General features: G+C 66.6%; 1 protein-coding gene across 3 annotated transcripts in view; it reads right to left on the minus strand.

The window, feature by feature from the left end:
- Nucleotides 1–19471, minus strand: part of ZMIZ1 (zinc finger MIZ-type containing 1) — a 133917-nt gene extending 114446 nt beyond the window's left edge. For all 3 annotated transcript variants that reach the window (XM_055133900.1, XM_055133901.1, XM_055133899.1), the window contains exon 1: nucleotides 19319–19471. The gene's annotated coding sequence lies outside the window, so the exon portion shown is untranslated. The remainder of the gene's footprint in view (nucleotides 1–19318) is intronic.
- Between the last annotated feature and the right edge of the window lie 5921 nt (nucleotides 19472–25392).

A 25392-nucleotide genomic window follows, 5' to 3' on the forward strand; every position in this document is an offset into this window, starting at 1 on the left:
TGAAGGTCCTGCCCCGAGGAGAGGGTCTCGACCTCGCTCCCGCCGGACCGTCTCGCCAGATGGGCTGCCCGGCAGAGGCCTCTTCTGGGTGGGGCAGAGGGGACTGAGCCCGGGGGTCGCGCTGCCTGCATGCCCACAGCCCTCCCAGGGCTAAAAATAAGCGTGTTGACACTTGTCCAGGGCTGGGCTCTGCAACCCCCTTCCCCACCCGCTTCAGCCAGGGCCGCCGAGAAGGCCACTGTCCCTCTCTGCTCCTCACTGTTCCTCTGTGCCCTGGGACAGCTCAGCCCACAAGCCTGTCCTGGGGTCTGTGCCTCACACTGTCCCCAGGGCTGGTGGGACATTCTCAGAGTGTGTGACTGAGTCTGTAGCACAAGAGACGCACGTGTGTGTGTGTGTGTGTGTGTGTGTGTGTGTGTGTGTGTGTGTGAGAGAGAGAGAGAGAGAGAGAGAGGGGGGGGGGGAGAGGGGGAGAGGGAGGGAGGGAGGGAGGGAGGGAGAGGGACAAGACTCCAGGTGTGACTGCAAGACTGTGTGTGACCGTGTGTGACCCCAAGTCTCTGTGCCCCTGTGCATGACTGTGTGTGTCTGTGTGTCTGCAGGAGGACGGGACAAGGACACAAGCCTGGGGCCGGCTGCCGGGGCACAGAGCCAAGTCCCTGTCACCTGCCTGGCTGTGTCCTGTCCCGCCGCTTCACCCAGATGGACTTGAACACGGGCCCTCCCCCGGGGCTCAGAGCCCTCCGCACCGCGACAGTGCCGGACACATCCCCGGACCATCCCCGTGACGGAGCCCCGCCCTGTCTGTTCCCACTCTTGGTGACCTCCCCGGCAGGGACCCCCGAGAAGAGGCCCCCCCGCCTGCAGAGCTGACTGCCCAGCCCCTACTGGTCAGTGGGCTGCTCGCCCACTCCCTTCAGACACCTCATTCGGGGTGTCCAGCGCACCTGCCTGCCACCCCCTGCACAGGGGGTCCCCCGGCAACACCCCCACAGCCCGGCCTCCCTGTTCCCCCAGCACCAGCCTCAGACCTGGACCAGGAGGGTCGCCCCTACCCTGCAGGGGCTCCTGGGGGCAGCCCCGGCCTCCGCTGCAGTCAGGCCTGCCCTGTTCCTGCCTCGCCTGTCGGGGCGGGGGACATGGCAGGTCCACACAGAGCGCTGCCCGCCGTGTGCGGGGCCCTCTCGGGCCCCCTGAGCCTCCTCCCGGGGGGGCGAGCAGGGCTCCTGGTTCCTGTTCCCGGGCTAGGCAGAGACAGGTCCTGCAGTGGACATACGCAGAGCAGGCCGGGCAGCTCGGGTCCACCAATCTGGGGACCAGGACGGCAGCCCTAAGGGAGGCCAGTGGCACGGAGGTGGCGCACACACACCCGATGGCAGCAGCCCGGGGCCCCTCCCAACTCCCCAGGGCCCGCCGGGCTTCAGATTCCTCTCGCGCCTATAGCAGCTGCAGAGTCGGGCTCGGGCCCCGCGGCCTGGGGGGGCCGGGAGGCCTGCAGAGGCCAGGGCACTGACGTGCCAGCCATCTGGCCGGCACGCAGCCTGGCCTCCTGCCCGCCCATACCCGGTGATCAGACAGCCCCGCAAAGCCAGCTTTCAGAGCCAAGGCTTAGCGACAGGAGAATGGGCTGAAGGTGAGGCCACGGCCAGGGTCCACAGCAAGGAGCCCCCCCCCCCCGCATGCCTCTCCCCAGGAGCTGAGGGCGGGCCTGAATACCCCCAGTTCTCCCCACAGCCCAGGGTCTTGGGGTTCTTGGGTCACGAGGGTGCAGGCCATGCTGAGACGGTCAGCTGGAGGCATGGGGACACCATGGGCCCCACCCCGCCCTGAGACTCTCTAACAGAACCATCCCCAAACGGTCCTGCAGGAGAGGCCTCTGGGCCGGCCTGGCTCCCAGGAAGCCGGACCACGTCCTCGGCTGCCAGGACTCCTCACACACTGGACCCCAAAGGGCACCAGCCCTGCCCCTGCTCTGCTCCCCACATTGGCAGCACGGGGCCCGGGCACTCGGGGGGACTTGGGGGTTCGGGAACCCTGGAGGATTTGGGGGGTTCGGGTGCCCCGGGGGACTCTGCTGCCCCATGAGATCTGAGGGGTGCTGCCCTGTGTGGCCCAGGTATCTCCTGGGTCTGGGAGCTTCCTGGGGTCCTGACACCTCCCCATCTCTGCAAGCCCCCACAGGCTCTCAGAGAGCCGGCAGAGTCCTCCGCTCCACACAGGCACGACCACAGGGTCCCTCTGGAATAGACCCGCTGCTGCGCCCAGGCCCAGGCTGGGGGATGGCCTGGACTCGGCAAAGGCTTGCAGAGGGCCAGGGCCCCCGGGCTCAGGGCCTCTTGCTTCTGCCCCTCAGTGCATCCCACTGAGCCTGCAAAGCTGCTGGGGTCTGGGAGGGCATGGCAGGTCCCAGGCCAACGTGGGTCTGTAGCGCGTGGCTCCCTCACACGGCCAGGGGCGGGGGGCAGTTAACGCCCACGCAGCCGGCAGAGGTGCCCCTAGACCACATGTGTCGTGAGCACAAAAGCCCAAAGTGACAGAAATTGATAAAAACTTCACCGCACCGCTGACACCCCATATATCAAAGGCCCCAAATCTCATTCTCTGCTTGCCTCCAATTTCTATCAGAGCTTGCCAGCCGCACATTTATTGAGAAGTTTGTGATCTGACAGGCACTGTATTACCAACATTAATGATGCATCAGTCCCTAGAATTACTGGGGAAACAGTCCAATTGATTTTATTATTATCTCGAGTTCTTCACATTTCACTCCAGGCAGCTTGAAACCAGACTTTGGGATCAAGGACCAAAGTCAGTCAAGAAAGGCTTCGGGCCGGAAGTGGCCGTGTGAGCCCCGTCTCGTCTTGGACCCCTGGCGGCAGGCCCTGCACCCCTCCGCCTCTTCCCCATGCCAGCAGGGGGTCCCCCAGACTCAGGGGACCCCCTGAGTAGGGGAGAAGCCAGCATGGAGAGTGGAGCTGGGGGCCGCTCAGGTCAGACCCCCCACTCATGGGGCAAAGACGGAGGCGAATGGATCGTGTCCCTAAGGCGTAGATGCCAGAGAGACCAGAGCAGAGGGGACCGTGGTCACCCCTGACACAGAGCAGCCTTGTTGGGAAGAGGTGGTGTTGCCAGCCTCGTCATCCAGGCTGCACCTCTGCTACTCCAAACTCCTTTCTAGAACGTTCCAAGCTCAGTACTCCCTCACTTCACGCCTGCAGTGCCTCCACGCCCACCTCAGGTCTCCCGCAGCCAGCAGCCCACTGCTCCCCCTCGCTCGTAACGGGGCACGGGGCTCCCTGCAGACCGTGGTCCTGGGCAGGTTTGTCCTTGTGTGGCAGGGTTAGTGGGGAGCGAGCCAGACCCCAGCCAGGCCTCCGGACTGGACAGTCCACCGCCGGGGGCCAGCCCTGTCATGCCCAAGGCTCTAGGCGAGAAGCCGGCATATCTGCCAACCTGAAGACAGGTCCCCCAAAAGAACGTTTCTGGAGGTGATGGGGGACCAGCTCTAGGCTAAGCAGTGACCAAGCCCCCAGCAGCCTCCTGCCCCCACTTCACACCTGGGGAACCTGAGTGCCAGAAGCAATGTCGGATGCTAGAGGTCCCGCCACTTGGAAGGGCAGGGCAGCTGGGTCCACAAACCGGTGTCCTGGGGTCCCAGTGGTGGGAGAGGCCCCACTAGCCAATGCTTGGGGGCCGTGACCAGCTTCCGGCCCCAGTGCTTCCTGTGGGGCGAAAGGAGGCCTTGGGCTGGTCCCAAATCAAGCAGCTACCCCAGGGCACCCAGGCTGAATGACAAGCTCCCCGGGATTCCACCAAACCCCGACTCAGAGTAACCCAGAAGGAAGCATGCCCCACCCTGCAGCCGTGCGTACGTGCGTGGGTCCCTGTGTGCATGTGTGGGTCCCTGTGTGCATGTGTGCGTGCATGTATGGGTCCCTGTGTCCCTGTGTGCGTGCGTGTGTGGGTCCCTGTGTGCCTGTGTGCGTGCATGTATGGGTCCCTGTGTGCGTGCGTGTGTGGGTCCCTGTGTCCCTGTATGCGTGCGTGTGTCCCTCCCTGTATGCATGTGTGCGTGCATGTATGGGTCCCTGTGTCCCTGTGTGCGTGCATGTATGGGTCCCTGTGTCCCTGTGTGCGTGCATGTGTCCCTCCCTGTGTGCATGTGTGTGTGCGTGTATGGGTCCCTGTGTCCCTGTGTGCGTGCGTGTGTCCCTCCCTGTGTGCATGTGTGTGCTTGTGTCCCTGAGTGTGTGCTGGTGGCGCCAGTTTGGACCCGACTCGGAGTCAGCCTGGGAAGTGCCTGCAGGCCCCATGGATACCGCCCTCCCTCCGGAGGTGCCCACTGGGCACGCACCACTGCAGCCCAGCCCCTGGTGCCAGCCCAGCCCTGCCGACAGCTGGAGGCCGGCGCCGTGGCGTTTGCGGCCGTGCTCTGACTCAATCAGGGCCTGTCTGTGCAAAGGGCAGCGCTGACGTGCGCGGGGCTGTGGTGTCAGTGTGAACCCGGCATTGTGGCTGGGGACACACAATGCCCCGGGTCGACTTTATTTATAAATGTACCGGGTTCACAACGGCCTCCACACTCGGCTCTTCCCCAAATGCAAATTGGCTCCTTCCTGTAAGTCAAACGGGCTTCTCAGGCTGATAAAAATCACCCCAAATGGGCTCTTTTATCTCCCCCGCTGGCACCCCAGCTCCTAGAAAGCGCCCAGAGGCAGTCCTGCCGGCGTGCCCCGCGGTCCGTGTGCCTGAGCTCGCCCAGTGACAAGGGCCCTTTCATGGGTCCTGTGGGCAGCAACTGTCAGACGGGTTTGGCGGTGGCCGCACCAGCGACCCCAGAGCACTTTCCACCCTGCGGCCACCTGCCGGGGAGCTGCCCACACGCTCTCCCGCCGGCTGCTCCCCGCCCCAATCACAGGAAACTCCTCTGGGGTCCCTCGGCCTGGCCACCTGCACACTCGGGACAGGTTCAGGCCGCCTCCCGCCTCCCCCTCCCCCTCCCTCCCTCATTTTCATTTTGGAGCCAAGCCCAGCAGTGCTCAGGACTCCCTCCGGGCTCGGGGTGGACCCAGTCAGCTGGATGCGGGGCTCCCTCCTCACTCTGGCCCCACTGCTGCCCCTTCACTCTCCCAAGGTCTTCCTCAGCCCCGCCCGGCTCGGACAGGTGCCAGCTCCAGACTCCTCGGGGGCCCGTCTGGCTTTGCACACAGCCAGCAGGTCACTTCAAGGCTGGCCTGGAGGCCCGCTGGGGTCACTAGGCGCTGATTTGCTGGTCACCCCCACCTTAATAAGGACCCCAGGAGCATTGGCAGAAGGACGGCTGTGGCTGTTGGCTGGCACACGCTCCCTCCCACCAGAAGGCCAGCTCACTGTCACGACGGGCAGGGCCGGGGCCCTGTCCACAGGGGGACCCAAGGCGCACCCTGCCCGGGGAGGGAGGGACAGCTCCCCCAGCCCCATTTCCAGGTCAGAGGAGGGAAGGGGCTGGGCTGATGAGCACTGGGCGGGTCACTCCAAGGCGAAGTGCAGAGGGAGACCCCCGCACCCGGGCCCTATGTTCAGGGACAGAACGGGCCCCGCCCCTCCCCGCCCCCCCGGCACAGAGCCCAGGCAGCCCCCGATCCCCCCCGGACAAGGAGAGCACACCATTCCCTCCCTGTGTCCACACCTTCCCAGGAACTTGACACGTCCTCCTCTTCCCTGCCTCAGTCCAGCTCAAACCTCCCCCTCTGCTGCCCTGCAGAGCCCCCTCCTCCAGGGGCCCTCCCTGACTGCACCGGCCCATTCTCATCTCTCGCCACTTGAATCAACCTGTGACCATCTCTCGGACCCTTCAGCTGCAGGTTCCCGCTGACAATCGCCACAGCTTCCTTTCTGAACCACTGGAAACTGGGAAGACATTTAGAAGAAACTCTTAGAAGTCAGGGCATCATATCTGAGCTTGGGTCCAATCCCCTGCACCGAAAACTGCCAGGAGGAGCCCCGGGCACTGGCGCCCCCCAAGAAAGGGACAATTCCTGAACTGTGCCCCTGTCCTCCAGCTCCGCCTTCCTTCACTCTGGACCTGCCATGGGGCGGCAGACAGGGCTCAGGGGACAGTGCTCGGCTGGCACTCACAGCGCAGGGCCCCAGCCTGAATGCAGGAGTGACTGACCCTCAGTCACGGAGAGGAAAGGAGGCTGGGCGGGCCTGCAGGAAGCCGGGGGGCAGCGGGGCGAGCGCTGGGTCCCACCTCCGCACTGGCAGGAGGAAGGGCTGAGTCACAGAATCAGGAGCCGGAGACTGGGGGTGGGGACCAAAGCCGGCCCAAGAGAACAGACAAGAGGGCCAGCGGGGCCCTCAGACCAGCACTCTTGTGCTCCCAGAGTGTGGGGGCTGCCAGGTGCCGGGACCCCCCCCCCGCCCTCCCTCTCACTCCGTTTCCCCCTTTCCCTCCCTCCTTCTCTCCCTCCTGTCTCCCTCTCCCTCCCTCTCCCCCCTTTCTCCCTCTCCCCCTCCCTCCTTCTCTCTTCGCCCCCTCCCTTTTTCTCTCCCCCTCCCTCTCCCTCCCTCTCTGCAACCCCTCTCCAGATGGGCCAGCCCTGGCAAGGCTGCACATAGGCTGGCTCAGGGCCCGGCTGGGCCCGGCCACTGTCTGCGGCCCGGAACCCCTCGCCAATGGCTCCATTGTTCCCGCAGCCTGTGTTGGAGCAGCTCCGGGGTTTCTCGACAAGGAGAGAAACGCCAGCACGGGGGCTCCAGCCGCACGCCCAGCTCCAGCTCCGTCACCCCAACTCACGCTGGGTCCCTTGTGACCCTGGGATGGGCAGAAGGACCTTCCACAGTTACTCTGTCCCTTCCCAGCCAGGGCCCCGGGGGCCTTGCACAATCCTGCTGCTGCCTGGAGGAGGTGCCCCGGGCTCTCCTGGGTGAAAGGGGAGAAGTATCTGGGCTTCCAAATCTGCTCAGGGTCTGTTCACGATGCACCCTCCAGTTGCTTTACGGGGGTCCTGGACGTGGGTGGGAGCCACCGCATGCCTCGCTATTGTTTTCCCATCTGTGAAATGGGCCCTCGCCCAGAGCCACGTGACTCTGACTGACCACAACAGGAGGAATGAGCAGGATGGCCGGGTCTGGGGCTGCCCGGAAGTCAGTGGGCGGGAGAGGACAGCGAACAGGGAAGCTGGGCTTGCCCGCGGCTGCCAGAGCCACGCGAGCTGGTAAAAGGCTTAATCCTGCATAATGATTTACAAAGTGACAAGCGAAATAGATTTACCGTGACAGCTTGAAAGGAGAAGCACAGAAATAAAATTACACTTGGGGGCCATCCTGTCTCTCCGCATCTGGCCCCTCCCTTCGGAAAGGCAGAAACGCGGCTGTGGACAGTGGGCGCGTGGGGGCAGGGCCTGGAGGGGGTGGAGGGGAGTGGGGCGGTCTGGAGACTGAGACAGCTGGGGGTCCCACTTCCGGCAGAGCGGGTGAAGCTCACTGTGCCCTCCCCAAGGGGTTCTCCCGCTTCCAGATGGAGACACGTGGCACCCCTATCCCGGGGACAGCACTGGCTCCCTGAGCCTCCTTGCGCGCCCTAATTTCTACTTGATTCCCGCATGACCCACATCACAGCTGTCAGGCCCAGAGCGGGTCTGCTGCTGCCCAGGAGGGGACCGGCAGGGCTGGGCCGGCCGGAGGCCACAGGAGAGGAGACGCTGCTCGCCCACCTCTCGGCGAGGGCCTGCAGCTGAGGGCCTCAGGGCCAGGTGACTGCTGCCCGGGGAGGGGCGTCCACACCCACAGCTCTGGGCTCAGGCGGAAAGACCCAGATCCCCTCCTGGGAGCGCCCGCCTGGGAAGGCTGAGCACAGACTGACACCCCCCGGGGGCAGTCACACAGATGCCCCAGGGGCTGGGGGCTGGTGCAGACAGGACCCCCAGCACTGCCCTCTCAGCCCTTGGCCCCTCTGCTTCTGAAACCGCCCCTGGGCGCAGACGGCCCCCACCCTGGCAGTGCCGGCCTGTGTCTGGAGGCTTGAGCGCCCGAGTCCGGGCCGGGAAAGGGACTTCCCCGCCCCACACAGCACGGTGGCAAGGACGGGGCTGGTGTGGAGAGCAACGCCCCAGGCTCTAGCCCGGCCTCCCGTGGTCCCTGCACGCTGGCCAGGCCACCACCACGCCGACCTTCGAGGAGCTGTGCAGAGAAGGCGGGCGACGCGGGCACTGGGCTCCGGGCAGCCCGGCGCAGGCACCCCTACAGACCCAAGCACTTAGGAAGGCCTGGGGGCACGAGAGGGGAAGGGTCAGGTCACCGCAGGGCTGCGGTGCCACAGGGTCTCAGGACCAGGCCCGCGGTCCCCACCCAGGCCCCGCAGATTCTCCAGCACAGTGTGTCCTGGCGATACACTGCAGGCACAGAGCGTGTGCTAGCTGTGTCGCGGCCACACAGCACGAGTCAACCAGCTCTGTATAAACTGCAGCTGTCATTCGTCCTTCACCTCATCAGCATCAAAAACGCACACTGGGCTGGGTGTCAGGAGTCTGGGTCGCCCAAGTAGAGGGAGGACCCCCGGGTGAGTGGAGGGAGGAGCCTGCAACCCTGCCTCCTCAGGGCTGCAGACAGATGGCAGGAAAGCCCAGAGGCGAGCAGAGAGTGCTGTGTGCGGAGCACTCGGAAAGTCTGGGGAAGAGCAGGAAGGGGTGGGAGTGGCTGAGGGCGGGAAGGAGGCATGGGGCAGCTTCAGCAGAGTAGTGGCAGTGACCGGGTCAGAGGCACTTTCCTCCATCAGACATGGGCGAGGACGGGGGCAGATTCTGGAACCTTCTGCAGGTGGAGCTGGGGCCGTGCACTGCCACGGGCCAGGCTAGGAGCTGAAGCTCCGGACAGGGCAGAGGGCCCACAGCAGCCGCGGGCCTGTGTCCTGACAGAGACGTCCCACCTGCTGCAGAAACTCCCGCGTCAGTCCCCGGACCTTCGCCTCAGTGTCCCCGGGGTGGCGATGCACGACAAAATGCCACCAAACAGGGCACACCCCCTGGCAGACAGGGTGCCCCAGGGAAGCCCAGGACATGTCGGGTCACGGCAGGGGAGAAGGGCAGACACAACCTGGTCCACAGTGCTCTGGGCGGCAGCACGGCAGGGAAGGTGCTGGCCCTGCACACGGCCAGCCGGTTCAATCCTCAGCCCACAGGAGTGACCCCTGAGCACAGAGCCAAGAGTCAGCCCCGAGTGCTGCCAGGTGGGGCCCCTCAAACAAAACAAATCCAGTCCTGGAACGTGAACCATACAGCAGGCAGAGACGGCCCCGGCGTGTTTACTAACACCACGGCCTCTCCCGGCATGAGGAAGCTGAGCAAAGTGGAGAGGGGGAATGATTTACTCTACGGCGCCCAGAAGAGAAAGAGGAGCTTCTGCAAGAAGGCAAACACCGGGCATGCCAAAAGCAGGCCAGCCCTCCAGCTCTGAGATGGGCACTGGCCAAGGCTGAGAAAACTCAGCCTGGTCTCAGAGCATGCAGAAAAGGATCCAGAGAGGGAAGCTTCGGGCCAGGGCAGCACAGCAGCGGGGAGGGCGTTTCCCCCGCACACGTCCACCCGGGTTCAATCCCGGCACCCACCATGGGTGGGCCCCTGAGCCCGGCAGGAGAGACCCCTGAGCAACTCCCGAGCCTGCCGGCGCCCTCACCACCAGAGAGGGATGGCGGGAACCTTGTCACTGAGCAAACAGCCAGGTGAAGCCAGGGGCGGGGAACACAGGCTTCCTGCCGGCCAGAGCGGGCGTCACCGTCACCAAGCACCAGGAACTAGCAAGCACCTTCTCTGCTCTGGGCATCCCCGCAGCACAGCAGGCTTGGCATGGAGCAGACCACCGATAGAACCCGGGAAGAAGCTCCCTGCGTGGTCCAGGCCTGTGTCGGGAGCAGAGGGGCAGCAGTCTGGGGAGGCGGACAGTGCTGAGGGGGAAACTGAGGACATGTGGGAAGGGCTCTCGGGGCCGAGGCAGGCAGCCTCAGGTTCGGGGGCGGGGAGCTCCAGATTCTCCAGCACGAAAAGTCCCGGCTCTCGTCTCCAGGGCCTCCCTCAGCCTGAGGCCTGTGCAGGCACCAGGGCGGGCTGGACTGGCCACAAGCCGCCTTCCTCAGCTGGTCCTCTCGGCCCATCCGCGTGCGCACCAGAGGGCGGGCCAGAGCCCAGCGCCGACCCCCGATGGGGGCCCCACATCCAGGGCCAGGAGGGGACGGGGCTGTCCGCGAGCTCAGGGCAGGACGGGACTTGGGGCAGGGATCCAAACTAGAACTCCTTGTTTTGCTTTTGTTGGGCACAACACTCAGCAGTGCTCAGAGCTGACTCCTGACTCTGTGCTCAGGGATCACTCCTGGTATCTGGGGCAGATGCCCCAGGCCCTGCTCTTAACCTGAGCCCACTTCCCCGAGCCCCAGAAACCCAGGGCCCTGAGGGCCATGCCGGGGGGCTCCCCCAGAACAGCAGCACCAGCACCAAGGGTCCCCGAGAGCACAGCCTTCCAGGGGACTCCAGGCCGGGCAGGGAGGCAGGAAGACGGCGGCCGGCAGGGCTGAAATTGGCCTCGGGACCCAGAGGAGGGAGCCCTTGACCAGCCCGGCCGCTGCTCGAGACGAGTGTGAGAGCTACCGACCCTCGGCTCAGCCTGGTGCGCCCCCTCTGAGCCCGGCACACCTGCCACTGTCTCTGCCACCCCGCTCTCGAAGCGGCAGGCCCACCCACTCACTGTCCCAGCCCCCGCTCCGCACCCCGCCGCCCACAAATGGCGTGAGGTGGGCTCCGGGCATGCAGCGGCCCTGAGCAGGCCCCACCCCTGCAGCCCCAAATGGATCTGTGACTGGACGCACGCAAGGCACGCCCCCCTGGGACCGGCACGCCAGGCGGGACATGCGGGTTCAGGCCAGCAGAGGCCTTTCCTGCGGCCTCGGGGCTCAGTCTTTCTCCCTTTAGTTCTTCTGGGCTGGGGGACACACCTGGTGGTGCCTCAGACTCGCTCCTGGCTCTGGGTCACGGTCGCTCCTGACGATGTGGGGATCAAACCCAGATCAGCCACATACAAGGCAACGGCCTCCACCCCTGTCCTGTCTCTCGGGCCCCCAAACACCCTTGGGGGCCCCTTTCTAGGGACACAGCAGATGCCCCCTCCTCCAGCCAAGCCAGCATCTGCCCGACCAGACAGATTTGTGGTCTGGTGGCAAAAAAGAAACGGCGAGAGAGGACAGAGCAGGGCTGGGTGCCAAGGGTGCGGGCGGGGCGGCTTCGGCAAGGGGTCCCTGCAGGCCCAGCCGTGGCGGGGAAACTGCTGGTCTTTGATGATCGGTGGTCAGCATGCATCAAACGGAGGCTGGGGGCCTGGGAAACCCTGGCAGAGACCAAGGGAGTGGGCCTGTCCCTCCCGCCCAGGAACGCCGTGGGCTCCACTCACGGCTCTCAGAAGCGAAGGGACGCTGACAGCAACGTCTGTCAGTCACGTTACGGCTGGGCCCCTGCGGGGTGCTGCACTGGGACGCCTCGACTCAGCGCAGGCCCCTCTCAGGAGGGGAAACAAGTGGGCTGGGGTCTCCGAGGGTGTCTCTGCCCAGCAGCCCAAGCAGCACAGGAAAGCTTTGGGCCTCCTCGCCTGGACCCCAGGCCCGGCTCACGGGGTCAGTTGGTGTTTGTGGCGTGGGGATAGACCCTGGCCAGGACTCGGGGCAGACATGGCCCGCCTCTCCCGCGGATGCTGCGGGGACACGCGGCTGCCTGGCGCAACCCAGGCTGGGGTCCGAGACTGAGCGCCAGGCCCCGAGTGCGCTCCGCTCTGGGGCCGGTGTCTCTGCCAGGGAGCCCCCGGGGCAAACACTGGGGCGGCTGCTGTGGTTTGCCTGGAGGCCACCCCCAGGCCCAGGATGCCAGGGGCCAAACCGGGTTGGACTCTATGCAAGGCAAGTGCCTTTTTATCCACCGCGCTGTCTCTCACCTCTGCGGAGTGATTTTCAGAGTCCCCCAGCAGGAGTCCCTAAAGCATCCTCCCCTCCCCCGCCTCCCTGGCGGGTCCTGGGTGCCAGGGCATGGGATCGACCCTTCTGCAGACAGGCTCTCTAGAACCATTCCCTTTCGTACATGCCACAGATGCCTGGAGCCCCTGCCCGCGTGTCCGTCTCCAGGGGCAGACATGGCCCGCCTCTCCCGCGGATGCTGCGGGGACACGCGGCTGCCTGGCGCAACCCAGGCTGGGGTCCGAGACTGAGCGCCAGGCCCCGAGTGCGCTCCGCTCTGGGGCCGGTGTCTCTGCCAGGGAGCCCCCGGGGCAAACACTGGGGCGGCTGCTGTGGTTTGCCTGGAGGCCACCCCCTGGCCTTGGCAGGGCTGCTGGCTACTCAGTCCCACCAAGACCTGCCAGGGAGTGGGGAGAGGGTCTGGAGCTGGGGGTGGTCCAGGCGCGCCCTGAGTCAGCCGGGCTCTTCAAGTCCTCACCCCTGCGAGGAGGGTGGCTTCTCCCTGCCCATCCACAGAGTAAGTGACAAGGGGACCGGGCAGGGGGCCAGCAGGCCGAGAAGGACAAAAGTCAGCAGTGAGGGCGAGGTGGCGGGAGGGGCCGGCGGAGGAGCCCCCCACTCTGACACAGAAGGCCCCGGGCTGTGGGAAAGCAAGCACCCCCCACAGCTTTCTGCAGCACCCCGGGCAAAGGCCGAGGGCTTGAGGGGCTGCTGCCGGCCTGTCCCCTGGCTGGGCTCCCCCTTCTTTGCCTAGGGCACGGGGGGGGGGGGGGCAGAACCCGAGGTGCTCAGGGCGTCCTGAGGGGTGCTGGGAATCAAACCTAGGGCAGCTGCAGGCAAGACAGCCCTGACCCCGTCCCAGCTCTCCGACTTTTCTGCCTTTCCATTTTTTACTTTTGTTTTGAGGCCACCCCCGGCTGTGCTCAGCGGCCAGTCCGGGTCGGAGCTCAGGAGTGACCCCTGGCAGTGCTCAGGGGCCCATACCCAGTGCTGAGAACCGAACTCGACTCAGGCCCAAGCAACACATGCGAGCCAGTGCCTTCCCCAGTACCGTCTCTCACGCCACCTCTGCTGTTTCTTCCGTGCCTGACGGAGGCTGACGGAGCTGTCTGGCCAAGAGAACATGCTCGATAAATGTTTAATGAGCCGGAGGGCTGAGGGACTTTGCTGCCCTGCTCGGCCACTGTCCCCGCTGCCCTGGGAGGCGGCAACTGCTCCTTCCACAGCTGGGTTTCCCGGGCTGCAGGAGGACTGGTCAGGCGGGCCGGGGACCTTGGGGGGGGGGGCAGGAGATGCCAGCCATCTCTCGGCACCCCAGGAGGGGGCGGGCTGGCTTTCCCGTGGACCCCGGACCTTCTGTGTGGAGGGGGCTCCTCCACCTGCCCCCCCACCTCTTGTCTTCACCTGTGGGTGAAGGCCAGCCTTGGTGGGAACTGAGGACGGAGACGAGGCCCAGGCGGGCGCCAGCGTGCCAGCCTCGGGGATCATTCCAGAAGAGCTCGGGCAGTACAGAGCAGCCGTATCTCACACCATCCCGCCCCCACAGAAGGCTTTACCTTTCCCCGGAAACCATCATGCAAACTGAGTCGGAGTCTCAGAGGGGGGGCAGTGGCTGGGGGTGTCGCAGGGGGGTCCAGGCAAGTGGGCATCTGCATTTCTGGGAGACCAGGTCATGCCCACTGCGGCCTCGGGCCAGACGAAGCCCCCAGACTAACTCTGGACAGTTCGCTGCCCTGAGGTCTCCGGTGCAGACGTCAGAGGCGGACCCCAAGTCCCGAAACCTTCCCCCACTTGGGCCCTCCTGGCGGCTCAGCGGCCACCCCCCACCCCTGTGTCCAGAGGGTGTGACCTGGGGGACCTCAGCCTCCACAGAGAAGCGCCACCCGCCAGGAGGAAGCCACCGGCCCCTGCCACCGTGCGGCGAGCACTGTCCTCATACCGGCCGGCCGGCCGCGATGGCCGCAGTGGCCCAAACCTTCAAGTGGTTACAATTACAGGCGGGCTAACAGGATTAGGGGAGCTTGAAATCTAAGAAATCTAATTAGCTCAGACACCCGGGCCTCCGAGCACAGTCCTGCAGTGACCCCGGCAGCTGGGCCGCCAGGATACACACATTATTACCTGGGCAGGTGTGCCAGGCACGCCCAGCGCGGCCTGGCCAGCTGCTCCTCACTGTGGCCCCTGGGCGGCCTGTCCCAGGGTGTCCCTCTGCTGGGCTGCTGTGGTGTCAGGGGCGGGGCAGGGCCTCCCCAGCCTGGGCCTGACTCAGCGGGGGAGGGGCTGGGCTGAGTCAAGGTCTGTATCTACAGGACCATCGAAGCCTGGAAACATCTCTGCTTCCTGCTCCCTCTCAGTGGGGGGGGGGGGGCACGGGGCGGGGGCGGGCTCTGGGGCAGGATGGAGGCTTTAGACCCTGGACTAGGGGTTGGGCTCTGGGCACAGTGCCCCTCCCTCCTCTACCCCCCCCCCTTGCTGGGGTACAAAACAACTTCTGATTCTATTTTTGCTTTGGTACCGCTGGGAATCGAACCTAGGACCTCGCACAGGCCCTGTGGCCTGCAGCTGCCCATGGGGGCAGGGACAGGCTGCATCCTGATCATCTCGGAACCTCGATTCGGTGCTCTCTTAAATGGGGGTAAGTCGGGAGAGTCACCAAGCGTCCCCCGAGTGAGGGGCGGAGGCAGGCGTGTGCGTCCACGGCCACTGAGCGCCGTACAAAGGCCGCGTGCGTGGTGGCAGGCAGCCAGCCGGGGGTGGTTAATTATTTATTTGGACTGATCTCGCTGCCCTCGCCGGACTGCAGGCTCCCGGGCCGGGCTCACGGTGCCTTCCCAGCCGGGTCTGCGCTCCTGAGGCTGGCCCAGGCCACCTTCTCCCGCCCTCCCCCCGGCAGTGCCGAAGCCAACGCTGCACCAAGGCCAAGGACACGATCCCCTCCAGCCCCTCCTGTCTTTCTCTCTGGAAGGTGTCAGAGATCAACCCAGGGCCTGGAAGGGGGTGACCCTGAGCCTCGGGAAGGGCTGCCCCCACACGCCCCCACCAGCCCTTGCTGTACTTCTGTTTCATCTTTATTTATTGTGGTTTGGACCTCCTTCCCCTGCCCCCACCCCATCCCATTTCTGTCGGCCACTCATTTTCATTTTCAAAGCCACAAGGTGGGTGAGGAAAGCAGCTAAGATTTCTCTCCTGGGCTGGAGAGACAGCGCAGAGGGTAGGGCAGCTGCCCTGAACGCAGCCCACCCGGGCTCCATCCCGGGCATCCCACATGGTCCCCGAGCACCACAGGCAGCAACCCCTGAGCATCGCAGGGTGCGACCCAAAACGCCAGATACACACACACGGAATTCTCTTTCCCTGATTTTAGGGACATGTTCTGTGACCACCGTGTCCTGTGTGTGCTGGAGATGAGCTTGGCTGTTGGGGGGAAGCCGGGGCCCGCCCGGCTCCTCCCCGCAATGGGGCCCACCTGCGCCTGAACACTCAGCAGAGGCTGTGCAGAGCAGGGGTCTGCGAGTGCTGGGCCCGGGATGGCTGCTGCACCAGCGGGCACAGAGACAGACCCCAGCACCTCAGGCCCATGGGGGTGTCGGGGGTCGTAAGCTCACATGCCCACACTATAGATGGTGATTTGCCAGAAACGGAACTTTCTACTTTTTTGGTTTTGTTTTGGGGCCACACCCAGTGGTGCTCAGGGCTGACTGCTGGCTCTGCGCTCAGGAATCACCCCTGGCAGGGCTCAGGGGACCCAGTGTGGTGCCAGGAATCCAACCCAGGCCAGCAGCACGCAAGCCTTACCCACTGTCCATCTCAGGACGCCAAGCAGCTTCTAAAAAGTGCTTCTGAGCCCTCCAGCCCACCCGGTGTCCTGTCCACTCTGTACCCTGAGCCTGCAGGCCTTTGGGGTCCTGTGCCCAGGGCACCTGTGTCCTTCCCAGCCTCAACGGGGTTTCCTGGACCCATTTTACAGACGAGAAGACTGAGGCCCCACAGCATGGAGCTCGGAGCTAGCAGTTCCAGCCCCCCTTCCCTGCGTTTCCGGCCACTACCCTGCGCAGCCCCTTCGGGGCAGGTCTGAGGGAAGGGCCCGCCTTGGCTCACGGAGAGCAGCCTGGGTTCCCATTCCTGGGGCCTAAGAGGCAGAGCGCCCCCTTGGAGGGTGTGGACAGGGCCACCATGTCCTACGAGATGAGGTCACAGCAGTCACAGCCACCGGTGGTGGGCCTGGGGCACTCAGCAGCCCGGCTTTGTTGCCCACACAGAACCTGAGGAGCCTCATAAGGATGCAGCAGTGACAGGCGGGCGGGCGGGGTGGGCAGGGGAGACTTATGAATGGAAACTGGGGACCCACTCACGGCCTGGCAGGCCCGGCTTCCTGATTCCGTGACACCGTGCCCAGAGAAGCTTCCGGAAATTAACTTGTTGGTGCCCATATTTCTTACAACCTCCTCAGCCTACGGCTGGGGTCCAGGCTGCTGCTGGCCCCCAGCCAAGGCCACAGAGCCGCCTCTGGCGCCCCACAGGGTCTGGGGCTGCGGCCTCACCCAGCCAGGAAGCAGCAGTGGTCCCTCCGGGGCCCCTGCGCCAGTGTCCAGGACAGGGCGTCCCGTCCCCACACAGCAGGGCACCAGCTTCCACAGTGTTCCTGCTCCTGGGGAGTGTGTATGCGTGTACGTGTGTGTTGTGTATTGTGTGTCTGTGCGTGTGTCTAGCCAAACCCCTCACCCCCACCCCTCTTCTGGACCTTCCTTCTTTGCTCCTGACTGTAAACAGAACGAAGAGACCGCCCACCTCCCCCCTTCCCTAGGCAGGAAAGGGGGCCAGGGCGGCAGTACAGTGAGGAGGGCATTTGCCTTGCCTTGCGCATAGCCCACCTGGGTTCGATCCCGGAACCCCACGTGGTCTCCAGAGCACCACCAGGAGTGACGCCTGAGCTTAAGTCAGGAGTAAGCCCTGAGCACACCCAGTTGTGGCTCCCAAAACAAAAACAAACAAACAAAAAGGCCAGAAACCCCATTATTTTGCACAGCTGAGGCTGACTCGTGAAGCTTCCCGTATGTCCATCGGTTTGTTATTCCCACTCTCTCTGAGAGCACACTGGACACCTCACAACCAGACCCCACACCATCAGACTCTTCAAAACTCCCTCTGGCTCCTCCGCCCTGGGGAGGCAGGCAGGGGTGAGGCTGGCCCGCCCTCCCCACAGCCCTGGACGCCCGCCAGCCAAGTCTCAAGTTTGGAGATTTGCATGTGAAAAGTGCATTTCATAACCTCTCGACTTGAGACCAGGGGACACTTTCAGTCCTTTGGGGGAAAACAAAAACCCAACCCGAATCATAAACCTCAGAAGAAAACACCATCTCCTGACAAACGCGTCCTGGCCTGGCCTGGCCCAAAGTCGCAGTCCTCAGTGGCAGATACAGCGCTCAATGCGCCTTTTGTTTGACGCTGCGGTTTCAACATCCTCAACTTGAAGACAGAAAAGGTCAGCATAAGGCTCGGCCATTCACGATCCCTACAGCAGGGCCAAGGTACTGGGCACGCCAGGGGCAGGCATGTCCCCTCCCTCCCTCTCTGGGGCCTGCGGAAAGTTGGAGGCCGGTTCCTCCTCTAAACTTCCCCGATCCCTCTCTGGCAAGTCTGAAACTCCCGACCGGACAAACTGCCCAAGGAGGCAGGTCAGAGAGGAACGGGCGGCCAGGGTGGCCGGCTCTGCATTCTCCAGGGCAGCGTCTCTTGATCGCTACCTTCAAAACAAAAACAAACAATAAGCAAAGCCAGGCACCTCTGGGAACAGCCTCTGGCCTCCAGCCCTGCCCAGTGTCACCACAAGGGGAGGGGACAGCCACCCTGGCTCCCCCCCCCCCCTCAGTGCACCAGGCCGCGTTCCCAGGTTGCAGCAGGAGACAAACTGTTGCTTAAGAAAACGCTCCAGAACAGCCTCGGCTCGGCGGCGGCTCGGGCCAGACCCGGGGCGCTGCAGGCGGCCGCGGCGTCGCCCTCCCTCCGCGGGGGCCGGGCCGGTGCGCGCGGGGGACGCTGCCCGCCCTGCCCGCCCGGCCGCCGGCCTCTCGGGGCCTGAGAGCACGTTTGTTCGGGCTGCCAAGTTCAATCTTCCTCCCTCGGTCGGGGCACGGGAAGGGCCGCGAGGGGAGCCGGGGCGCGGGCCCGCTGGGGCGCTGCTCGCCCGGGAGGCGGCGGCCAGCGCGGCGCGGCAGCACCGGACGGCGGGCTCGGGGGCAGCGCCCGCCGGGGGAGCGCGGCGGGGCGGGGAGGGAAAAAGTTTGCGGCCGGGCAGGTAGCGAGAGGCCGGGGAGGGCCGCGGGCGCCGGGGGCTGCCCCGGGAGCGGCGGGGGCCCGGCCGGCCCGGTTGTTTACATTCCTGGAGTGTCTCCGAGACCCGGGCCGAGGCCGGCTCCCGCCCGCTCCGGCGGCGCCCGCGGCCTCCGCGCACACCCGCCGGCGCACAAAGGCCCCCGCGCCCTCCCCGCCCGCCGGCGCCCGGACAGCAGCCCCCGGCCCGGCGCCGCGCGCCCGCGCCCCGCGCCCGGCCGCGCTCCCCGCTGCGTCCCCCGGCCCAGGCGCCGGGAACGCGAAGCCCGCTCCAGAGCCCGCGGCCCCGGGGTCCGCCCGCCGGCCTGCGCTCCCCGGGCCGCGCGGGGCCGGGAAGAAAGAGCCCCGGGAAATTACTTTCGCATTCGCCCCGCGCGCGCGCGTCTCCCGCCGGCAGCCGCGGCCGGGCGCGGGGCTGCGCGTCCCGCTCGGCTCCGGAGCACGGGCCGGAGCCCCCAGCACGGACACGCACCGACACCGACCCCCGGACACACGGACACCCCGGGCGCTCCCTGGCAGACACCGCGCGCCGCGTCTCCCCGGGCGATCCGCACACAAACAACTTAACCGCGCCCCCACCTCCTTCCACCAAAGTGTTTTCCCTGGAAATTCACAGGCACAACTTCTCCCCGCGCCCGCGCCGCCGAACCCGGCGCCTCCCCGGCGGCCGCTCGCCAGCGCCGGGGCGCGCAACTTCGCTCTCCCCGAGGGGGCGAGTGGGACCGGCCGAGGCGGTCCTGCCCCCGCGCGGTTGCCGGACCCCGGCGGGTCCCCGGCCGCCGCGAACTGGCGCCCGAGGCGCGCGGGCGGGAGGCGGACCCCAGGTCCGCGCGCGCACCCCCGGCGCTCGCCGCTCGCAGGGCCTCGGCCGAGCCCACCCGGGTAGCGCGGCGCGGCCGCTGGGCAGCCGCCGGCCCGGCCCGCCGCCCTCCGGCCCCCCGGGTACCCCCGGCGCCCCGCGGCGCGCCCCGGGCGGGCGGCAGGCCCCGGCCGCGGGCGCCCGCCGCGGCCCAAACTTACCGGCGCTGCGTGCGCGGCCGCCGCCGCTGGAGGACGCGCCGCCGCCGGGCCGGGAGCGGCGCGGCGAGGGCTCGGCTCGGCTCCCGCTCGGCTCGGGTCACCGCGCCCGCCCGCCGCCCGCCCGCGGCTCCCCGCGCGCCGCCGCCGGCTCCTGGCGTCCGCGGACAGTGAAAAGGAACTCGGCGTCGGGGCGAGTAAGTGAATCAACTCGCCGAGCCCGCAAGTTGGAGTGTCGGATTACATTGGCTATTCTATTTCCAAAGGGCCCCGCGCCGCCGGCCGCTCGCAAAAGCCGGCGCGGAGCCCGCGGAGCGGAGCCGCGCCCCGCGCCCCGCGCCCCGGCCGGCTCGGCGCGCCGCCCCGCGCCCGGCCCCCGCCCCCCGCGGCGCCCCGCCCGCGCCCCCGCCCGGCCCAGCCGGGAGCCGGGCCCAGACGCGAGGCCGCGGGTCGCTGGCCCGCCGCGCCCCGCGCCCGCCCCCGGCCCGGCCGCGCGTGTTCGGGGGCCCCGCCGCCGCCGGGGTGGGCGCGCTGCCCGGCGGCGCGGGGGTCGCGGTGGGGGCGGGGCGCCGCCACCCACACGGCGGTGCCCGGGTGGCCCGCTCGGGGCTGGCCATCGGAAACCCGCGGGGGCGGCTGCGCGGAGACTCCCCCGCGCCCCCGCCGCCGACACGCAGGGGCCTCCCCGCCCGCGGCCCCGCGCCGGACCCTCGCGGCCGCGCGCACCCGCTCCCCGCCCGCGCGCTCCGCGCTCCGCGTTTTGCGGCCGGCCGCCGCGTCGGGCCGAGTGAGCCCGGGAGCTGGAATAACAAAGGCAAGTCGCGGAGAGCGCCAGGGGGCGCAGCCCGGCCGGCCGGGGGTCGCGGGCGCCCCTCGCGGGGGGCGGGGCTGGGCGTGACGTCAGAGAACAATGACACCGCCGGGGGCGGGCGCCGGAGGCCGCCGAGGCGGGGGTCTCCCCGGGGGCCGCCCCGCGCCGCCCGCGGGACGCGGCCCGCTCGGGAGCGCGGACGTGCCGAGCGCACGCGGCGCGGGGACCCGCCGGGCCGCCGACCCCCGCCGGCGCGGGTCCGCGGGGGCGCTGACCTCCGCCTGAACCCCCGCGGCGCCGCCCCGAGCGCGCGGGGCGCGGGGATGCCGGGCCGCCCGCCCGCCCGCCCCGGAGGCCCGGCCCCGGCCGCCGCGCGCCCGGGGGCTGCCGGGGACCGTGGACGCCTTCCCGACCCCGGGGACCCGGGAGACCCCCGCCCGCCCGGCCCGCGCCTGCAGCCTCGGGGGGGGGGCGGGTCCCGGCAACCGAGGGACCCGCGGAGGCAGGAAGGTGGGACTCGGCTTGCAGAGTGCTGCCCGGAGCCCCAGCGGCTCCCCTGCCATCTCCTCCCGCAACTCAGTGCACCGCCAGGCAGGTGCCCCCACCGAGGTCCCCTCCTCTGGACGGAGTTTCTGGGTGCCACGAACCAGACCGGTTCCTCTTGCCTGCAGGAACCACCTGGACGGGACCGCTCCCGGCGCTCCCCAGTCCCGACCCACTGCCGTGGCCGGGAGCCCCCCTCTAGGACAGGGGGGAAGGGATGCAGGTGACCTTGGGGTGCCCAGAACTGTCCCGAGGACACGTGCCCCGCGACTGGAGAGCGGGGCGGGGGCAGGCTGGCAGGCAGGTTCCCGGAGCCTCCCCTGAGCCCAGTCCTGGCGCCGTTAGCGGGCACGGCTGTCACGAAGGCCTTGGGGGAGGGCTCCGCACGTGGCTGTAGGGTTGATGGAATTCTCACCCTGCCCCAGCTCTGAGAGGGGGCGTGGGGGCATTTCCCAAGTCAGGCCCAGTGGCCCCCAAACCAGCCAAACAAATCACAGCTCAGGCCTCATGGGCAGTCTCCTGGGACCCTCTCAGCCCAAGTCACTGTGTGGCCTCAGAGAATCTGGCTTCCCTCTCTGAGCTTCTAACCCCTGGGCAAGGTCTCTTTGGGGGCCTGACTATCTCGCCTTGACCCCTTGGCCTGGAGTTGGGGGGCATGCTGTCCAGAAGAAAGCGCTTTCACGCCAGCAGCCAGTGCTGGAAGGCGGGGGCACTTGTGGCCTTGGGGCCCCTGGATCCAGAGGTGTCCACCTTAGACAAGAGCTGCCCACTTCCCAGAGCCCTGGTGGACAGGCCATGGCCCAGGCCGGGGCCAAGGAGCCGGAATACCAGAGTGAGAGGGTCTGGGCCCAGGGCCGAGGAGAGGACCTGTGTGGCCCCCGCAGTGGTCAGCAGGGAGCGGCGGTGGCTGAAGCACTGTTGCTCATGTTTCATTCTTCTTTCTTTTTAGTCACCACGCAGTTACAAAGTCACTCATGACTGGGTTTCAGCACTCAGCGCTCACCGGTGTCCACTTCTCACTGTCCACCCCACTGCTTCCCAACCACCATTCTGCTGTGGAGAGTGTGCACACACTACATTGTGCACATAGTGTACACACACCGTATGTGCGTGCAGTTACCCCCCGCTACGTTTCCTGTACCGCATGTGAGTCACTCTGTGCCAGGCTCTCCCTGTCCTGCCCAGGCCCACCACGTCACAGACAATTCCACGACCTTGTCCTTTCTTACGGCTGAGTGGTACTCCTGTGCGTGTACGTGCCGTAGCTGCCGAACCCGCAGTCCTCGCACGCTGGGCTGTCCCGTGCTGCAAGCTGCTTTTCTCCGCTCGGCTTTGGGTCCCTGTGTGTGTGCTGAGAGGTGGGGTTGCTGGTCAGTTCCTAGACCGTTTAAGAATGTCCCCGTTGTCTTCCAGAAGGGCTGGACCAGTCAGCAGTGCCATGAGCCCTGCCATTACTACTCTCCATGCCTCACTCCCTCTACGGGAGCCAGGGCTGGAGGGACAAAGGAAAGCCACATGTATTGAGCACCTACTGTATACCAAAGAAAACACCATTTTGTCCTGACAGAAAAACACGCCCTCTTGCTCCATCTTCTCAAGCATATGATTAATCCCACAGGGAAGAAGCTCAGAGAGGTGGGGGAGGGTGCTCAGCCTCTCCTTGGCCCTCTGCAGGCCACGTCAGGGGCTCCAGCTGTGGGTCCAGGGGGCCGGGAGGTGCACCTTTATCTCCTCCCTGGGCTGGGGAGAGTCAGCCTTGGTGGCCTCTGGCAGGAAGTACCTGCTGGGGAGCCGATGGTCTGCGCCCTCAGCACGCAGAGTTGGGGAGCCTTTGGTGCCACGCCCCGGTGTCCCCAGACGGCGCTGGACGCCTGCCAGCACGAGGCTCTGTGCTGTGCACGGGTGCCGGGTGCCGGGGGCTGGCGGGGAGAGGCCGCACTTGGCTATGTTGGTGGGCCCGGCCTGCCGCCGCCGCCCCCGCAGGCCTTGCGGTGGCCTGTCCCCTGCTGGCCCTCCCCTCCTCTCAGGCTCTGCTGTGCCTGTTCTGTTTCCAGGGTAGAGCCCCGTGATTCCCACCTTGGCCTTCTGCTTTCTGTGGGGGCCCTGGGCGCCGAGCCTGTCCAGGCCCGTTTCTGGGTCCCAAGCAGCTCTGTGTCTGTCCTCTGGCTTCCCGTCGCCAAGGGAGACTGAGGGGGACACACAGGTGCCACCCGCACGCACCTGGGCCTCTGGCTGAGCGCTGGTGTCCAGCAGGCCCTTTGCCCCAGCACCAGGGGAGGAGGGGCGGGGGGCCGTGCGGCAGTCCCTCTCCCCCGGGCCCCTCCTGCGTGCTGCACTAAGCCCCAGCACCCTGCTGCTTCTCCCCCTCGGCCTCCCCGCTGGGAAGCGTCGGGTGAGACCAGAACCAGATCTCCTGATCCGGGCTGCCCAGGGCGCTGCGAGCTGGCGTGTCCGGCACAGGCGGGGGTCTGGGAAGCCTGACGCCTGCTTCCTGACACTCCCCGACCCAGGTTGCCCCTCTCACTTCAGCCCTGCCTTCCCTGGGCACCTTCCCACGCCCCCTGCTTCCTGCACGTGCTGCGTGGCTGTGTCTGCCGACAGCTGGTCAGGGCTGGTCACTCCGGCACTGGCACCAAGCACGGCCTTACCCCCGTCTGCTGCTAACACCAGCAGCAGAGCAGAGGTGTTCTGGGTTCTTGGTTTTGGTGTTTCCAGCCACACCCAGGTGTGCTCAGGGCTTTCTCTCAGGGACCACTCCTGGCGGGATCAGGGGACTTTTAAGGGTGCCAGGGACGGAACCCAGGCCGGGCTGCACAGGCAAGCGCCCACTCCGCTCTACTGTGGCTCTGGCCCCACCAGGAGGCTCTTGCTCAGTGCCAGCTCGGAGCATCTCGTCCATGAGACGCTCTCCTTCAGGCCGGTTGCTGATAGTAGGCGTGGTATGGGCTCCTGCATAAAAGATACGTGCTCCGCCTACAGAACCATCGTCACCCAGCTGATCACCGGCTGGTGCCTCCCATTGTATAGACGCAGAGACTGAGGTGCCGAGTATTTCATCTGACCAGTGTGACGTGTCACTAGTCAGGGAGGTCACTGGGCATCTCTCCTGCAGGCTGGCTGGCTGCTCAGTCCTCGCACCCGGCACCAAGCCTGAATGACGGGGCAGGGGTGCCCAGGCATGTCGCCCAGGGAAAGGGCCATGCCCTCGAGGTGTGGGGGAAGGGGAGTCAGCGGCTAGCCCTGGAGCTGAGCAGCAAGCGCTGTGGTTGTGACCAGCCTGGGCTTCGGTGCCCGCCGGCTGTGCCCGGCAGGGAGAGCGTCAGTGCCCCTTTTCAGGACAGGCCAGCCCCGGTGCCTCCCGGTGCCAAGCTGTTCAGTGAGCCCCCCCACATCCCCTCTCGTCTCTACTAAAAAACTTTTTTAAGAGGAAAGAAAGAAAATCCAGGCCTGCGTTGTTCCTGACCGCAGCTGGCGAGAACCCGCCCGGCCGATTGGGCCGGAGCCGGCTCCTTCCTTCCCGCGGGCCCACGGCAGAGGGACGGCTCTCGCCGGCTCCCGTCCCAGCCCTGCGCTGCCCGCTGCCCTCAGCCTCTGGCAGCGTCAGATGCCACTTGGGGGGGGAGGGCCTCCCCTGCCACGAGGGGTCCTGGTGCCCGCTGGGAGGGTGGCATCGGCCCCCCGCGGGGCTTCATTGGAACACTGGTTTTGATTTCAGGTCATGTTATTGAAAGATTTCCCACCCGTGTCAGAGCCCTCAGCGCACCGTTCAGGGCAGTTTGTGTGGTGGTCTCGGCTGCGGAGGAGGGGGAAGGCTCAGGCGCTCTGAGAACTCCGCCACCAGCCTGTGCCTGGGACCAGGACACTTGTCTCTGGGAAGAGGCTCCCTAAGTCCTCCCTGGCCGTCTTTCCCCTGCCTACCTGCCCCTTCGGGTGTCTGTGGGGGTGGGGCATGGGCCACGCCTGACCCCGCTCAGGGCTTGCTCCTGGTGGTTTTCTGGTGCTCCTGGGGACCAGCTGCGGCGCCAGGATCTACAGCAGGGCTGGTGTGTGCGAGGAGGGCGGCCTGGCCCGTGCTCTCTCTCCAGCCTGCCTCTGGGTGCCTTGAGCTCCATGTTCGCCGTTTCACCTCACCCCCATGGCTGGTCTGGCCCACGTTGATCTGCATGTCAGCCCTACGAGAACAGCAGCGTGGCCACCGGGCAGTGTGCACAGAGTACGCGCAGACTTACCTGACCACCGAGAGCGACTGCCAGACCTGCCCTTCCTCCAGCGGGCGCTGCTCCTAATGCGCACTTTCCGCCTTGGCGGCCGCAAGCAAAAGGCAGGGCCTGTGCGGCACACGGAGGCCTGCAGTTCGTCCAAGACGTTGGTCTCGCCTGCCGCCAAGGGGTGGGGAAGTGAGCAGTTGGCACTCCCTGGCCACAGGTGCCACGGCACACAGGGGCTCAGATATGCCAGGTCACTCGGCAAGGGCCATGGGAGCCTGCACAGCACCAGGCAAAGACGGGCACTGGGCGGGCAGTGTCCCCGCCTGCCCGCAGGAGGTCTGGCCCCACCAGCCCAGCCCCAGCCCCAGGCCCAGCTTACCCCTGGGGCCACCCACTTCCTGTGTCCTGTCCCCGGAGTTGGCGCACCTGTGGCATCTGCGAGAACATGTCTGTCCAGCCTCCCTCCCCACCTGAGTCAAGTGGCGAGCAACTTCCTGCACGAATAACCCCCCTGA

Source organism: Sorex araneus, chromosome 3, assembly GCF_027595985.1.
Source record: "Sorex araneus isolate mSorAra2 chromosome 3, mSorAra2.pri, whole genome shotgun sequence".
In the NCBI taxonomy this organism is placed as follows: Eukaryota; Metazoa; Chordata; class Mammalia; order Eulipotyphla; family Soricidae; genus Sorex; species Sorex araneus.